This window comes from Mustela nivalis, assembly GCF_964662115.1.
Source record: "Mustela nivalis genome assembly, chromosome: 16".
NCBI lineage: Eukaryota > Metazoa > Chordata > Mammalia > Carnivora > Mustelidae > Mustela > Mustela nivalis.
The window spans coordinates 20,389,763-20,407,550 of record NC_139035.1 but is presented as its reverse complement, the minus strand read 5'-3'; the positions used below and the strand labels follow the sequence as shown (position 1 = coordinate 20,407,550).

The 17,788-nt window shown below is 40.6% G+C and overlaps 1 protein-coding gene across 1 annotated transcript in view; it reads left to right on the top strand.

Annotated features, from left to right (window-relative positions):
• The window catches only part of NIBAN1 (niban apoptosis regulator 1), a 139,141-nt gene that overhangs the window by 5,530 nt on the left and 115,823 nt on the right, over nucleotides 1-17,788 (top strand). The window lies entirely within an intron of this gene.

Sequence of the window (17,788 nt, the reverse complement as noted above, 5' to 3'; positions counted from 1 at the left end):
AATTATTCAAAAGTTAGTTTAAATTCCTTCCCAAATGCTTTCTTTAATAAGCAAGTTAATATGAGTCTTATTGTTTGTTGTTAGAAGGTTCCTAGACAATGGTAGTTCTCTCCCTAGCTCCCAAATAATAAATTGGGAATTTACGCTAATTAAGATCCTATATACTTACCAATGCTTTCATCAGAAAACTATTTAAATACAATAAGTTATAAATTTCTTTCCTGTATTTTTAAACCACTTGCTGCTGCACGGTGTGGGTGGAGTTTGTGATATTACATGATTTGAAGAATTTTAAAAGTTCTAAGTCACTGCCAGGCCTACAAAAGTCATTTGGGGGCAACGTTTTCACTGTAATGTTTCCTTGTCTTCATTCATTTCTTCTCTCTCTTCCGCCTCTCGATATTACTATTGTGTACATAACTCTCAGGTCTTCACATTAATGTAAATAATTTCCATCTGAGCACTGTATGCTTATTGGATATTTTCTCCTGAAGATCTTCTCAGAGACACTCCCAGAACCAGACACCGGCCACTGAAAATTTAAATTTACTCAGTATTTTCCAAGTGTTATGCTAGAATCTGGAGATACAAAGATGAATAGGATATATCCCTACCCATCGGAGGTTTAGAGTCTGGTGTGGGAGAGTTCTAAGTACGCCATAATAACAGCGGCCAGCACTTATGTCTTGACCTTGGTCGATTTGGTGCTAAGCCCTTGACATAATTTAACCCCAACCTGTCCTGTAGGTGTGTAGATGTGCAAGCAAAGTACAGAAAAATTAAGCAGCTTGCTCAAAGTCCTTTGGATATCAAGGGGCAAAAGTAAGGGACTTAAATCCAGGAAGTCATTCTTAAATAATTTGTGAAATATGCATTTAAAAATGTACCTGGGGGTGCTGGGTGGCTCACTTGGTTTACTGTCCAGCTCTTGATTTCTGCTGGGGTCGTGATCTCAGATCCTGAGATCTAGCCCTGCCTCTGGTTTGCTGGGTGTGGAGCCTACTTGGGATTCTCTCCTTCCCCATTTGTCCACCCCATCCCCCGTCAATGCGCGTGCAGGTACGGTCTCACACTGGTTCTCTCTCTCTCTCAAAAAAAGGAGGGGGGCCTGGAGGGGTTTTATAAGTTACAAGAAAGAAACTAAATCCTACCTAAAAAGGTTAGAGAAGGCTTCCTAGAGGAAGTAACACTAGAATTGAGACCAGCAGAAGGAGAAAGAAAGGGAGGAAGGCATTTTAGGCGATGGAGCCCCAGTGAGGAGTGGGCTCTGATGGGGCAACTGTCGGAGAGCGGGTAAGACAAAGGGAGAAGGCTTGAGTTTATCACTTTCTGCTTTTTTGTTTATGTGGTTCTCTCTGCCTGAGATTTTTTTCTACCTTCATCTCTGCCATCAGTTATTTCCCTTGGAGGTGTAACTCCCCTCTGCACTCTGGGAGTCTTGTCACGGCTTTATATGGTGCCCAGTGCACCCCTCCTTAAACTGGACATGTCATATCTCACCTCTGCCTCAGCACCACAGTATGTTCTTTATAATTCCGTGGCTTCTCGGGCGTTGCATTTAATGGCAACTCAATACACATTTACGGAATATCGAATGAATGTTAATCAGGGCAAGAGAAGTAAAATTATTGGAAGAGTTGAGCAAAAATAATCTATAATCCTTGCCAGATGGAATAGTAGTCAATTTTTTTTTTTTTTTTTAGATTATGGGTATTAAGGAGGGCATGGATTGCATGGAGCACTGGGTGTTATACGCAAACAATGGATCACGGAACACTACATCAAAAACTAATGAAGTGGGCGCCTGGGTGGCTCAGTGGGTTAAGCCGCTGCCTTCGGCTCAGGTCATGATCTCAGAGTCCTGGGATCGAGTCCCGCATCGGGCTCTCTGCTCAGCGGAGAGCCTGCTTCCCTCTCTCTCTCTGTCTGCCTCTCCATCTACTTGTGATTTCTCTCTGTCAAATAAATAAATAAAATCTTTAAAAAAAAAAAAAAAAAACTAATGAAGTACTGTGTGGTGACTAACATAACATAGTAAACAAACATAGTAAAGAAAAATTTATTTATTTATTTATTTATTTGAGAGAGAGAGAGAGAGAGTGCAGGGAGTGCCAGAGGAGTGTGGGAACAAGGGAGGGGCAAAAGGGACAAGCAGAGTCCCTTGCCGAGTGTGGAGTTTGATACAGGCTCCATGAGATTGTGACCGGAGCCAAAGTCAGACCCTTAACTCCCTGAGCCACCCAGGAGTCCCAGGGATGGTAGTCAGTTTACTTCAGGAGTCAATAAGCCAGTAGATGTTTGACAATTTAATCTACTCTAAAAAAATTGATTTGGTTGCTGCAGCTAACTTTTTTTTTTTTTTTTTTATTTGACAGAGAGAAATCACAAGTAGATGGAGAGGCAGGCAGAGAGAGAGAGAGAGGGAAGCAGGCTCCCTGCTGAGCAGAGAGCCCGATGCGGGACTCGATCCCAGGACCCTGAGATCATGACCTGAGCCAAAGGCAGCGGCTTAACCACTGAGCCACCCAGGCACCCGCTGCAGCTAACTTTTAAAGATACATTTTATCTGGACACCTGTGTGGCTCAGTTGTTTAACATCTGCCTTTGGTAAGGTCATGATCCCAGGGTCCTGGGATCGAGTCCCACATCGGGCTCCTTGCTCAGGGGGGAACTTGTTTCTCCCTCTGCCTGCTGCTCCCTCTGCTTGTGCTCTCTGTCTCTCTCTCTCTGACAAATACATGGTTAAAATCTTAAAAAAAAAAAAAAAGATACAGTTTATCCACTGGTCATGGGATTCTGGTCTTGATTACTGGGGTAATCACTGAGGTGAACCCTACAATTCTCCATTTATAATTTCATTTCTGTTTGACATCTGGAGCCTCTCAGCACTCCTGTCATTTCTTATTAGTGAGAAGAATGCTTTAACTTAAGAACTCTGCCAGAATCATTACATTTTTTAAAGAGAAAGCTTAACAGGATTTAAAAATACATTTATAGTGGCTTTGTGCTGTCAAAACAACCACTTGAAAGCTGAAAAATATGTTCAACATACTTTTATATTTCTATCCCAGCTTGAATTTGTGTTTTGGGTCAAAAAGAAAGATTTCATTGGATTTCATTAAAACGAAAGAAAACAGAGAGAGAGAGAGATGGAAGGAAAGAGGGAAGGAAGAAGACAAGAAAGAAAGGAAGGAACAGATACCCGTAGTTGTTTTGATATTGTACAGACGTAACTGGAGAATTTTGGAATTATGCTGGTGTGCTTATTCTCCATTACCTGTCATAGATGACCTCCCCACTATATAGTAAATTCTAACTCCAAAACGTGTCTGATAGTCCCCTTCTCTTGTCCTCGTCTGTGTCGATGTTGGACTTCAAGGCTTTATGAATTTTTCCAGGATCCTTACAGCCAGTCATAACTGATCTCCCTAACCTTTGTTTTTGTGTGGATCCCAAACCATCTTTGTATAAATCTGAGCATGTCCCTTCCCTATTAGAAGGTCACCAAAGGCTTCCTGTTAACCTGATGTCTGACCCCTGCCCACCTGTCTAGCCTCACCTCATGACCTTTTCAATTACCTTGAACTTTTAGCTTTTGCCTGGGCAAAGAGTTATGTGCCTGTCAAGTTCCAGTTCAAGACTTACCTCTCTGTTAAGCTTCCCCAATTCCCTCGGGCTGGCTCGGGTCCTGCGTGCCCCCCCACAGTGTGCCATGGGCTTCCCATATATTATACTATGTAGTTCTCACAAAGCTGTTTAAAGTGGGTAGTCGGGGTGCCTGGGTGGCTCAGTGGGTTAAGCCGCTGCCTTCGGCTCGGGTCATGATCTCGGGGTCCTGGGATTGAGTCCCGCATCGGGCTCTCTGCTCAGCAGGGAGCCTGCTTCCTCCTCTCTCTCTCTCTGCCTGCCTCTCTGCCTACTTGTGATCTCTCTCTGTCAAATAAATAAATAAAATCTTTAAAATAAATAAATAAATAAATAAATAAATAAATAAATAAAGTGGGTAGTCTTTGTCCCCTTTGCACAGGTAAGAAATGTGAGGCTCAAAGAGCTTAAGTAATTTGCCTGAGGTCACACAGTAAGACACTAAGTGGCAAGCTGGGATTTGAACCCGGTTCTTTCTGTTTCAAAAGCCTGAGCTCTTTCTACTGTACCACCCCTTCTTCCCCCCTTTTAAAAAATATTTTATTTATTTATTTGACACAGAGAGAGAGAGCACAAGCAGGGGGAATGGCAGGCAGAGAGGGAGAAGCAGACTCTGCTGAGCAGGGAGCCCATTGTGGAATCATGACCTGAGCCAAAGGCAGATGCTTAACTGACTGAGCCACCCAGACGTCCTACGCTGGTGTTGACTTTCATTATGGCCTTTGTCACATGTATTTCTGCTGCACTGACCGGGGACACCAGCCCACCTTTCCTCTTTGTATCTTCAGGGATTAGTGTAGTATCTGACTTATAATAGGTAGCTATTTACTAAGGTAATGAATGAACCAAACAACATACAGTATACAAGCTCCAACAGTCTGGGAGGGACTAAGGTCCCTTGATCTTTTCTGGGTGGTGGCATAGAGAAGCCAAAGAAGAGGAGACGCTTCCTGAAGTAGAAGGGTTGTTATAGGACAACCGTGAGGTTGTCCCAAACCTCCAGAAGGAGCTTTAAATTCTGTCACCAAAACAAGTCAGAAATGAAGACCTAGAGAGTTTTATTAGATTTTTGAATGTTTGTAGTGCCTAACATTTATTGCCTCCATAGATGAACTTAGAACGAATCCTTACAAAAATGTGCCTGTGCAAGTATCAAAGGAGGAACAGGAAGAGGATGGAGGAACCATGCGGTACGGCTTCCTACGAGACCCTGAGTTTCTTTACTTGAAAGTATTTTTATGTTAACAGTTTATGTTAACAGAAACTATTTTTATATTAAGAGTGGGCTTTTGTGAGCATGGCTCAGTAGACTGAAGAATGTCCCTAATCCCGACACCTGTATGCAGATGTGATTAAGTTAAGGTTCTTGAGAGGTGATTAAATGCAATCGCACGCGTTCTTAGAAAAGTGAGGCAGAGGGAGGCACGCGCGTGCGCACATGCAAGCACACATTATACACATGCACATATATATATACACACACATACACACACTCATGAGAAGTGTGGTCCTTCCAGAGAGAGGGTGGGCCTGCTGACACCTTCATTTCATCCCAGTGACAATAGCCGTAGATTTCTGGCCCCCATGACTGCGAGAGAACACTTGCTGTTATTTTGTGTTGGTGGTAATTTGTTACAAAAACCACAGGAAACTGGTACATATTGGGAGGCAGTGAGGTACGTATTGGGAGGCATATCTGGGAATGTGGTAAATATGAGACCCCACAAACGGAGTGCTCCTTGGGGTGGCTCTTCATGCCACTTGCCCTGGAAAGCATTTTACTTGCATGTTACAGGGGATCAAAAATAGTGTCTGCCTCTGGAACTATACTCCCAAATCGGGGAGCACTCCAGTAGCTTTCCTCTCTGGTGAGTGATCCTCTGATTCCAGGATCCGTTAGGGTTCAGGCAGGGCGCACAGCATTCCTTCTGGGTGCAAATGGCTGTCCCTCCGGTGACCCGGGAGCACAGCTGTATTTGGATGAGGCCTGTTAGAAATGGGCAAACTCATGTTATTTAATTAGCTTAGTGTAAGTGTAAACCTTTAAATAGTCTCAACTTTCCCCTGTTCTTGTGTCTACCACAAGAGTAGGTTTGATGAGATAATAGCTACGAATCCTTCCAACTCTGAAAACCCGTCTTTCTAGTCTGTATTTGCTTTCAACCATGACCTGTAGGCCTTTCTTTCTAAAAAGCTGTGTAGCTTTTTCTACCTCTAGACACAAGCTGAGCTCTTTCTCAGCTATGTTAGCCCTGGAGAAGGAGGAACCTGGATTCCAGCTTCTGGTCAAAGCTGGAAAACAAAACAAAATAAAACCAACTTAGTTCTTGACTAATCTGGTGTCCCTGGATTCAGACTTTGGAATTTACCCACCGAGGCTTTCTTTGGTCCCAGGTACCTACATTTCACCTACCATCTGTGAACAGAACTTGATCAGTCCAGTCTGAATTCTTGCAAACTTCTATACTCTTTTTCATATTTTTTCTTTTAGTATGTTCTCAGCACGTTGCTGACTTTAGGCGTCAATCTCGATCAGGCAGGCCCAGATCGCTTACCCTTCCATGAACCAGGGAGCTCCCATGCACATTCTGAGGCCCTTTAGAGCTCTCATCTTTCCTCTCTTCCTGACATACCATAAGGGTCCCCATTTCTCATGTCCCCATTTCTCATGATATCAGGGAGGAGGCTGTTCTCTGCATCATTATGAACTGGGCTGGCTGCTCTTCACCAGAATACTTGGAACACAGTTTTTTTTGTTTTTGTTTTGTGAACACATTTTTTTAAAAAGATTTTATTTATTTATTTTGGAGAGAAAGAGAATGAGGGAGAGAGAGCATGAGAGGGGGAGGTCAGAGGGAGAAGCAGACTCCCTAGGGAACAGGGAGCCTGATACGGGACTAGTTCCTAGGACTCCAGGATCATGACCTGAGCTGAAGGCAGTTGCTTAACCAATTGAGCTACCCAGGTACCCTGTGAACACATTTTAAGCACCAGATATTTCACAGGGTTGGTGTTCCAACTATAATTTAGAATAAGATTCAATTCTTATTAAAACAAGAATAAATAAAAATGAGAAACACAAAATAAATTAAAAAAAGAAATTATTATAATCAAGAAGGTAAGATGATTGCATAAATAATAAAATCAAGAGAATGCTGCTGAAAAATTATGCAAAGAGCCCTGGCTACAGAAGCCAATAGATCTTGGTTCTGATGCTTAATAGGACATTCACCATGAATGTGTATTTACGAGCATTGGTTTTCCCATGAGCCTGGTGGGTCTGTGGAGACTCTACTTAGTGAAGTTCTTGTATGGATTACATAATTTAAATGTATGTGAAAGTATCCAGTAATATCTCTGGTATAGGTTAGGAGATCAGTAAGAGACTGTTAAGTTGAAATAATACAAGAGAAGTGGATTTATAGGAAGGAGAGGTCATAGGGGGTTGAGTGGATCTATGGGACTTTGCGGAAGACAGGGCATAAAAGTTAGGTCAGATGGGTGGCTCCTCGGGGCACAGAACCTTTCAAATTACTTTTTTATCCTTAGAATTCCACACATAGACTGTGCTTAATATACATTGAATGAATGGACTTTGAAGGCTGGGTAGGATTCTGAAAGATTGCAATGGACTTGGAGAAAGGGTATTCCAGGTAGAGGGACATGGGAAGGCGCTGCTTATCCTGCCAGAACAGTAGTCTAGTGAGGAAGTAGTATAAGTAAGAATAAAATGTAAGCTGGGACTATAACATGGGTATTGAAAGGGTTTGGGACAGTTTGTATTTAATTCAGTCTAGTTACTTTTTTTTTTAGGTAGGCTCCACCCCCAATGTGGGGTTCAAACTCATGACCCTGAGATCAAGAGTCACATGCCCTACCAACTGAGCCAGTCAGGTGCCCCCAGTCTACTTTTCAAAATTCCTCTGTTTCCAGTCAAATTTTAGAGAAGGGACTTTTTGGGTCATGCTTTCTGGGTTATTGAGAGTTTACCATTACGATTACTATCTGATGTGTTACTACTTATTTTTGGAGGGGTTTGGGCAACCCTTGGTGTAGATAAAGAGATGCTTTTTCTATATGCTAAACAAAACAGATATAAAGAGACTGGAGGCATAAAGAGGGAGGTAAGTTTTTCTTCAATTATGCCCAAGCTTCGTCTTTCTTAAATCCTATGCTAAACATTAATAGCTTTCAAGATTTTTGAAAAAAATATCATAAAATTCAAGTCAAAGCAGCTACCTTTTCAAAAGGGGAGAATTCATGATTTTTGAATGAAATTGGTACTCCCTGGCCACCAGTAAAGTAGCCAAATGTATTTGAACCCATGATTTTCCATATGCTGGATTCTTTGAAGGAATAAAGCAAAAGCAGTTTCCATATTTCATTTTATTATTATATTTTAAATATTAGTATCCCTGAGAGAGGTAATACTAAGAGGCAGGAACAACTGGGGAATGTATTGGGCTATCTAGAGAGGAGGATGCTGAAGACGGACTTGACTGTGGTATTTCATTGATCTGCTTGTGACCTCAATTATAAGTGCGCCACTATTTTATGTACCATTAAGAAGAAAAAAAGTTCTGCCCATTATGTTAACAGTCATCCTGCACTAAACCTGAATCGGCTGTACTGGCTTATCATCACTTTGGCATTTCTTTCTTTCTTTTTTTTTTTTTTTTTAAGATTTTATTTATTTGACAGAGATCACAAGCAGGCAGAGAAGCAGGCAGAGAGAGAGAGATGGAAGCAGGCTCCCCGCTGAGCAGAGAGCCCAATGCGGGGCTCGATCCCAGGACCCTGAGATCATGACCCCAGCTGAAGGCAGAGGCTTTAACCCACTGAGCCACCCAGGCGCCCCCGCTTTGGCATTTCTTGCATCTCTTTGGAGGTATTTGGCCCTTTGGCCTGCTTTCACTTTTATTGTGTGGCATGAGGCAGACCATCCTTTTCTTGTTTTTCTTTTCTTTTTTTTAAGATTTATTTATTTATTTGACAGAGAGAGATCACAAGCAAGCAGATAGGCAGGCAGAGAGAGAGGAGGATGCAGGCTCCCCGCTGAGCAGAGAGCCCGATGTGGGGCTCGATCTTGACCTCTTGGGATCTTGGGATCATGATCTTGGGATCATGACCTGAGCTGAAGGCAGAGGCTTAACCCACTGAGCCACCCAGGCGCCCCTAGATCACCCTTTTCATGGATCTCTGCACAAAATGCAACTCAACCACTTCTAGCTCTTGTTTAGATCCCATAAGACAATTAACTGTTGCTTTGCCATTCAAGGATTGTGGTTGTTTTTCCCAAGATAAATATTTATTCTACTAATGTTGAATGTGTCCTACAGCGTCATTCCCCTGCCTTTCTATTTGTGCAGTAATTTTTCATTCTGATATCAAATCAGTATAATCTTCTAAAGACATGTAAAAATGACAATGACATCCAACGCTAGCTCTGAACAATGCTCAGTTAAAGTGACTGCAACGTGGACAGCTGTCACCAAGTTTTCACCAAGTTTGTGTGCGTGTAACCAGGTCATAATAGCAACATCCACAGGCAGACAGTTCTGGCTCCGCTGATTATAAGACACACTCCCGAGGTAGAGTTGTTAAAATGTGAAGAAAATGTGCATTTTCAGAGCAGTGGAGCACGTTTATTTTAAAACATGGCCAGAGACCCTCCTACTTCTTGCTGAAATATTGCTTCTATCGCTAAGACTAAATTAGTCGAGCCACATCCCCTTGTGGTTCTGGTTTCTTGATGTGCACTAAACGTGTGTCCTGAAACCATCATGCACATTTGGTGACCACAGTCATCTGACCAAACAGCTCTGCCAGAGGGGAGCTTGAAGCACCGGGCGTCCAGACTCTTCAACTTTGTTTCCCAGGTTGGCGGTTGTGCGTATCTAGATAGGCAGAAGCATTGCACATCTCTAGGCCTTGGTTCCATTCCACCCATACTACGTACCAGTTAGGAGTTTCCTCAGAGGATGATTTTGTGCTTTTCTCATCGGATGGACTTCTTGCTGGTTCTTATTTGGTAAAGCTTATCTTTTCATAGACATACAGGAAAACCTATGTGGAAATCACACAACTTCTCCTCCGTGAGTCGGTGTCACTCTTATCACCGTGAGCGTGCTCAAGTCAGGCATCCTGGTTCTGCAGAGCGGGCCCCACAGATAGAGAGGAGGGAGACCTGCCGAGAGAAATCAAACCGTCAGTTCTTTTATCCTCCAGGCGGAAGGTTGAGAGATACATCGCTATTTTGGCAGCCTTCGCTCTGAGTTGAATGAAGGTCAAACTTCCCTCTCAGCAGTGCCTAGAGTTCCATCTTGGAAGACTTTGATTTCATAGCCGATGAGATAGATTTGAGTGTTACCCTACCTCTTTTTCTCTAGTCACTTACTGGTAAAATAAAATTTAAAAAACAAGCAAACAAATAAACACCATGCAGGCTGTTGTCCAAGAGGATAAAGAAAGACGCGGCAGACTGGCTAGATAGTCCTGAAAGGTCTGCAGGAGGGTATGGGTAAGGGAGATAGAACAGTGGTTTTGGTCACGGGAGCATGAAGAGGACAATGTCAGCAGGGTGTTCGGTGTACTCATCCTGGCGATGTCCTTCGGGCTTCTCTTGGGGTGGAAAGGTTCTTGATCTTGTGGGTTTTTTTTTTTTTTTTAAGGATTTTATTTATTTTTTTGACAGACAGAGATCACGAGCAGGCAGAGAGGCAGGCAGAGAGGAAGGGAAGTAGGCTCCCTGCTGAGCAGAGAGCCCGATGCAGGGGCTCGATCCCAGGACCCTGAGATCATGACATGAGCCGAAGGCAGAGGCTTAACCCACTGAGCCACTCAGGTGCCCAGAAATGTGATGATGTTTAAAGCATCAAACACAATGTTCAGTGCAAGTTAGACAAATCTTCCTATTAGCATTTCTTGATAATCTAAACTAGAAGATATACTCTTTAGCACTTTTGACTAAGCATTAATGGAGCTGACATAATTGACCAGCATTTGTTTTATTATTATATTCAGCAAACAAAACAAAACAAAGCAGAATAAAACCCAAATTTAATTTTAAGTGTACAATCTATTTGGTGGGGAAAAATTTCAGAGGGAAATTCTTACACAAGTGAGTTTACTCCTTCAAAACTAAACGAGTGCCTTAAAACAGATTTCTTCTTTTCTTGACGTTTGAAGCATTCTTCTATGAAGTTGCTTTTCACAGAAAATAAGTGGCATAGACTTCTTTTCCAAACTTTTAGAAACCAGACTTACTAAATCGCACTTAGTCAAAGGACAACACTATTTAGAAACATTTTAAATGTTATGATTTTATGGTACTTGAATATTTAAAGGAGAATAAAATTAATTGTTTGTTAAATAACATGAATTGTTCTTATTTTAATTGTGTTTTGGGAGTGATAAAAATATATCATGATCATGTGGTGATTATACAATATAAACTTTTGTCAAAACTCATTGAATTGTACTCTTAAAGTTAGTGAATTTTATTATCTGTAGATTATGCTACAATAATGCTGACCAAAAAAGTAAAGTAGTCTGGGATTTAGAAAAGGACTCAGTAGAATTCCAAGGAAGGGAGTTTCTGTGGACATCCCATGATACCAAGGTCATAGATGGGAACGGAAAACCAGAAGCCAAATGTAATGAATTTTTAAGACAAATTTTTTATTTATTTTATTATTATTATTTTTAAGTATTTCTTTTTTTAAAAATTTTTTTTAAGATTTTATTTATTTATCAGAGAGAGAGAGGGGGAGAGAGAGAGCACAGGCAGACTGAATGGCAGGCAGAGGCAGAGGGAGGAGCAGGCTCCCTGCTGAGCAAGGAGCCCGACATGGGACTCGATCCCAGGACGCTGGGATCATGACCTGAGCCGAAGGCAGCTGCTTAACCAACTGAGCCACCCAGGTGCCCTGTTTGAGATATGTCCATAGTGACAGTCGCTTGTTTGTGTGGAGATGGAGTGGGACAGCAGGGAGGGGGCAGGAGGTCAGTGCGCCTCATAGGAGAATGACGGTAGTGAAGAAGGTAACCAGAGCGGACGGAGAGTGGGGGAATTATTCCTTCTGCTTTGACCTGCATGAATTCATTTCCTATGATTATGGGCACTTAATAAACATTTACTATATTTGACAAAATCATGTATTATAGTCATAATTATAGAAGCAAAAAATGAGAAAAGAAACAGTCAAGCCCAAATGGGTATTTTTATATAATTACTGGCTCTTTAAAATTGGGGCTACATGCATAAAATAACCCAAGCACAGAATTATAATTGAGCTAAATCAATTGCTTATTTCAGCTGACTGAATGTTCTTGAAAATGATGGCAGAATTGATGCTTTTGCAGGGATTACTATTAATTATTACTATTCTTAAAATATTGGCTTGATTATGCCATGGTCTGTCAGTTAACAGGGGCACTTTTTTGCCTTGAGTTTAAATACTAGTTTAATAATACGGAATGGTTTTATTTGTGTAATTGTGTGCTCTCTACCCAGGGTTTTCAGACCTTTACTAAGCAGGTTATTATTTTGTCTGTACTGTTTCTCTGGAGAAAGTTTCACTTTTCCCCACTCAAAAATAAAATATGTCTACAAAGCATGGCCCTTCATAAAAACAGAAGGGAAAAAATTCATCCATGGGTCCATTACTCAATGATAAAAACTGTTATTGTATTAATATAGTTCCTTCCAGTCTTTTTTTCTCTGTCCAGTTGGTTTTGTTTCTTTTACTTCTTTGTGATCTCCCTCTCTATGAAAGTCTATGTTCACTTTTTTCTTGGTGTTGCTTACTTTTCTGATGTGCATTTTTACATGTTAGTTTCCTTTCACAAATACATTTTAATGTTTGCATTCAATTGAAATATACAATACTTTATTTCCCTGATCTTAGATCAGGAATTATGTTACTTTTTTATGGATGCAAATTTTATTTGCATCAACTTTTATATAGTTTTAAGGCAGCAGATAAACTACCACATTTTATAATAATTACTGTATCTAAGGTCAAACTACTGGATTTTAAATAATCCCAGATGGTTATATAATCAAAAGAGAGATGTTCTTATTTCACATTTAAAATGTTTCACTGAGATTTTTTAAAAAAGATTTTATTTATTGGGGCGCCTGGATGGCTCAGTGGGTTAAAGCCTCTGCCTTCGGCTCAGGTCATGATCCCAGAGTCCTGGGATCGAGCCCCACATCGGGCTCTCTGCTCAGCAGGGAGCCTGCTTCCTCCTCTCTCTCTCTGCCTGCCTCTCTGCCTACTTGTGATCTCTGTCTGTCAAATAAATAAATAAAATCTTAAAAAAAAAAAGATTTTATTTATTTATTTGTCAGAGAGAGAGAGCACAAGCAGGGGGAGCAGCAGGCAGAGGCAGAAGCAGGCTCCCTGCTGAGCAAGGAGCTGATGTGGGGCTTAATCCCAGGACCTCCAGATAATGACCAGAGCGAAGGCAGACGCTTAACCAACTCAGCCACCCAAGTGTCCCTTTTTTGAGATTTTTTAATGATTTAGTGATTTCCATATATTTTGATGGGAAATTTAAAAGATCTTATATACAACTTCTTTTGGGTCTCTCTTGAATATCTTCTTACCGTCTCTTTAAATAGCCACAAAAGACTAATTGGTTGAGTTATGCATCTTTGTGATAATCTAGTCATGGACTCTGAGTGTCTCTCTTAAGATAAAGCCCTTGATTTTCCATTTTTACACATCTGTGGGTTTCCTACTCCTCCATTCTCTCTTGTCGACGGCTCAAAACCACTTCCTCTTTCAAGCTTGCCTTATTTCCTGTCCATTCATTTCCCTGGTTTTGGTCGGCAGGTCTTATTTATTTAAAACCATAACAACTGAGATATACATATATACACATATATATTATATATATATACAAACATATACACACATATAAAAATATATACACACAAATCTTGTATGTATATATCTTACATGCATATATACCTATATGTATATATCTTCTGTGTATACATACACGTATATGTGTATATATATCATGTATATACACACATAAAAACACACACCCATAATATAAATAAGATCCATATATGGTATATATAAAATATTTGTGATACATATAAGAAATAGGTATATATTTTTCTTTTTCTTTCTAGTCCTCTGTAACTGAGTGTGACAAAACTTTTCATCTTTCCCTCCTAAGGGAATTTCCTTCAATCTGGAGATTATTTTTGAGTATGTGTGGTTTAAAAATTGTGTTTTGGTTATTGTTTAGCGCTTGCTCTGCTTATTTGTTTATCTAGAGATTATGAAAGAGCCTGTGACTCACAGAAGGTAATGTGTATTCACATGTATTTTATACTCATTACCTAGGATGTTTACAGCACTTCCCCCTCCCCCAGGAAGTGAATATGAAGCTGCTTTGTCTGCCTCACCTGCTGCCATTACCCAAATATAGACACGTCCAAAGCTCCACAGATACCCTTCACAGAAAACAGGAAAACAGATGACAAATATCTCACTTCTTTTCTCTTTAATGTTCTTTCTTTTAAAATTATTTACAGCATAAATTTGGAACTGTTTTGTTTTTCTAATACATAGCAAATTTCTGAGATTCAGACTGTTTAAATTTGATTCTTTTCCCTTTCATGCAGACTTGCGTTAAATCAACCAAGTAATTTTGTGACACGTAAGCATGGTCTTAATCTAAATGTTTGCCTTACAGCCTTCTTTGTAAATGTGTAGTTTTGATGATTTGTTCCCAATGGAACAGTGCAGTTCAGGTCAGATTTGGAGAAAAAGAAGGAAGTTCTCCTGCTGTATATCCCAGGCTGCTGTGAGCAGGTCAGCCTGATTCATCGACGGATCAGGACAGCCCAGTGTGTACCAGATATCTAGACACTTAAGATTACTTATTTTTATTTTATTTTATTTTTGCAGTTTGTCTCAAACTTAATCAGTATATGTACTGATATGCTAGCCATATTCTTTAGGATGAGTCTTTCTGACAAATTATTATTTATTTAAAGCCTTTCTTGTTCCCTAATGAAGGGAAAATAAACCCACAGTGTGAAAGAAACAGTTTTAGAATGGAGTTTTTAAAAAGAATTATAAAGGTACTAACAGGTTTATTTATTTATTCTTTAAAGATTTTATTTATTTATTTGATGGAGAGAGAGCAAAGCAGGGGGAACAGCAGAGGGAGAGGGAGAAGCAGGCTCCCCTCTGAGCAGGGAGCCCAATGTAGGGCTCGATCCCAGGACTCTGGGATCATGACCAGAGCTGAAGGCAGATGCCTAACTGACTGAACCACCCAGGCGTCCCCCAACAGATTTAAGTGTTGGTATAAATGTTCCATTTGTTTGGCAAACTAATTTTTCATTTGGTTTTCCCCCTTAGTCCCATGGTGGGTCGAAGTTGAGAAGATGGGTGGGGAAAATGCTATACTATTCAGTATAGAACTAACATTACTAATATTATTAATATCAATCCAACAAATATTTGTCAAAGCATAGCACATACCTATTACTGGCTTCCTAGGCTTTCAGGAGTCAAGACTGAGAAATGCACTTTCGGTGAGCTGTGGGTTATTTGCAGGAGACAGTTGCAATTATATGACAGTGGAGGAGAGGTTCGGATGACAGACATGCATGCAGGAGTCATCAGGGCAGATACTCTGTGCGGTGGGATTGTGTTTAAGGGGGAAAGTAGCTGATTAAGAAGTAAATAGGAGGTGATGAGTCTGGAAACAGTGGGTTTGGGCTACTGTTCAAGAGGTTTGTTGAAGGGAAAATCAGAGGGCAGTTGCCTGAGAGGGGGATGTGTTTGTTTTGTTTTGTTTTCCTGCAGAACTTGAGTACCTGTTTGGGCTTGGGGGTGAAAAGGAAGTGAAAAGAAAGATAATGACAATCTAAGAAAAGAGATATAATTGATGGGGTAAGCGTTTGGAGGAAGAAGATTGGGATGTCTTCTTTTTGAGAGAGGCAGGGAAGAGGAAAGTATAGTGGATGAGGAGATGAACTTTATAGTGGATAGGAGAGAATTGAGACTTTGTTTTCTGGGAAGGGGAAGTCTTTTGGGAGTAAAGAGGGAATGGGGAAGGGAGCCTGAGGACATTGATGAAGGTAGAACAGCTGCTGGGGAAAGCAGACAAGGCAGTCATCCAGGATGAGAAAAGTCTTGCTGAAGAGTGATAGGTCCAGCCCAGGCTGGATGGAGCTCATTTGTTTGCAGTGGAGCCAAACACACAGCTTCGCTATGTCTTCTGCACGGCTGGGACACCTGCGGGAATGCTATTCAATACCAAACTGTCCCAATCACAAGAATCAACTGGAAGAACATGTAGAGAATACAGGATTTCCAGCCTGTCTTGGGTCCATTCTGATTCAGTGGGTCTGATGTAGGGAATACAATAAGTAGAATTTTCTATAGATACCAGTTAAAATGAATAAACTAGAAATAAATATCGTTCCTATATATGTATCATATATATGATATATATATATCATATATATGATATCTGAGATCTATCTGTCTGCCATAAACAAGCTGCAGAATGACTGGTAGAATTAAGTTAGAAAATGTGTGTAACAATGCTACTAGTTATGTCTGGGTACATATATATGTTGGAAGAATGCAAGATGACTTACAGGAATAAACCACTTTGAGTATAGTGGTGCCTAATAGTTTGGTGGGATAGGGTAGAAGGGGGCTACAAAAGTAGCTATAGTGTTTTGTTTAAGAAAATTTTGAGCAAATATGGCATAATGTTAAGACATTTTTAGCCAGACAGCCGGAATATATGTTATGAGTTTGATGTTTGAAATAGTTCATAATTAAAGAAAGCACAGACATAGACAAAACCCTTGTTATTAGTGCTATATCATCCACTACCTCTCATCTCTTGACTCATATAAAGTAGGCTACAGAGAAGAGAGCAGAAAAACTTTGTTGAAGACATTTCAGATATCATGTGGATGATGGGCCTGGTCCTTAGCAGTGCTTTTTAATCTTAATTTGGTACAAAACACATTCTTAATCAGTAAATAAGAAAATCTTCTTAATTAGTGAATTTCCCAGGGAGCCTAATGATATTAGCCAGCAAAGACTGTAGCTTTATTTAAGACAGTGATGCCACTTAATTGGAACACCTGAGTAAGATTAAGGGTTACTCAGATAAGGTCAGCTTGTTTCCCCCGCGCCCAGAGCTTTGCAGGGTCTCTGCCTCTTTGCTGGCAACTTAGGCCAGTTGGGATGAAGCCGAGCCAAATGCTTTTACTGTCTTTCATAAATCACTTAATGGAATGTTTTAAATACAGATTCCATGAATTTCAGAATGTGTTTTGAAAGACATTGAAGCACTAGACATTTGCATTGCTTTTATTTTGTTACTGACCCATTTGCTTAATATGTATAGATTAAATGAAATAAACTGATTATTATGTTGAGACTCAATAATAATGTATTTTGGGTTTTTTTGGGGAAAGATTTTTTTTATTTCACAGAAAGATCACAAATAGGCGGAGAGGCAGGCAGAGAGAGAGAGAGAGAGAGGGAAACAGGCTCCCTGCTGAGCAGAGAGCCCGATGTGGGTCTCAATCCCAAGACCCTGAGATCATGACCTAGGCCAAAGGCAGAGGCTTAACCCACTGAGCTACCCAGGGGTCCCAAGATTCAATAATGTATTTTGATTGGTTATATCTGTATTTTTGTGGTTCTCCAGAGAAACAGAACCAACAGGAGAAAGAGAGAGAGAGATTTCTTTGAAATAAGGAATTGGACAAATAAATAAAGTAGAACAAAATAAAAACAAAATAAGGAATCAGCTCATGCAGTTATGGAGGCTGATGAGTCCCAAGATCTGAGGTCAGTAAGCCAGAGACCCAGAAGAGCTGATGGCATAGTTCCACTCTGAGAGTCAGTAGGCTTAGAGACCCAGGACGAGCCAATGTTTCAGTTCAAGTTGAAAGACCAGAAAGACAAAGGTCCCAGCTCAAGGAAGTCAGGAAGAAGGAAATTCCTTCTTACTCACCCTTTTGGTTCGGGCCTTCAACTGATCGGATGAGGCCCACCCACACTGGGGAGGTCATTATTTAATTTACTTATTCAAGTACTAACCTTATCCAGAAACCGCTTCACAGACACATTCA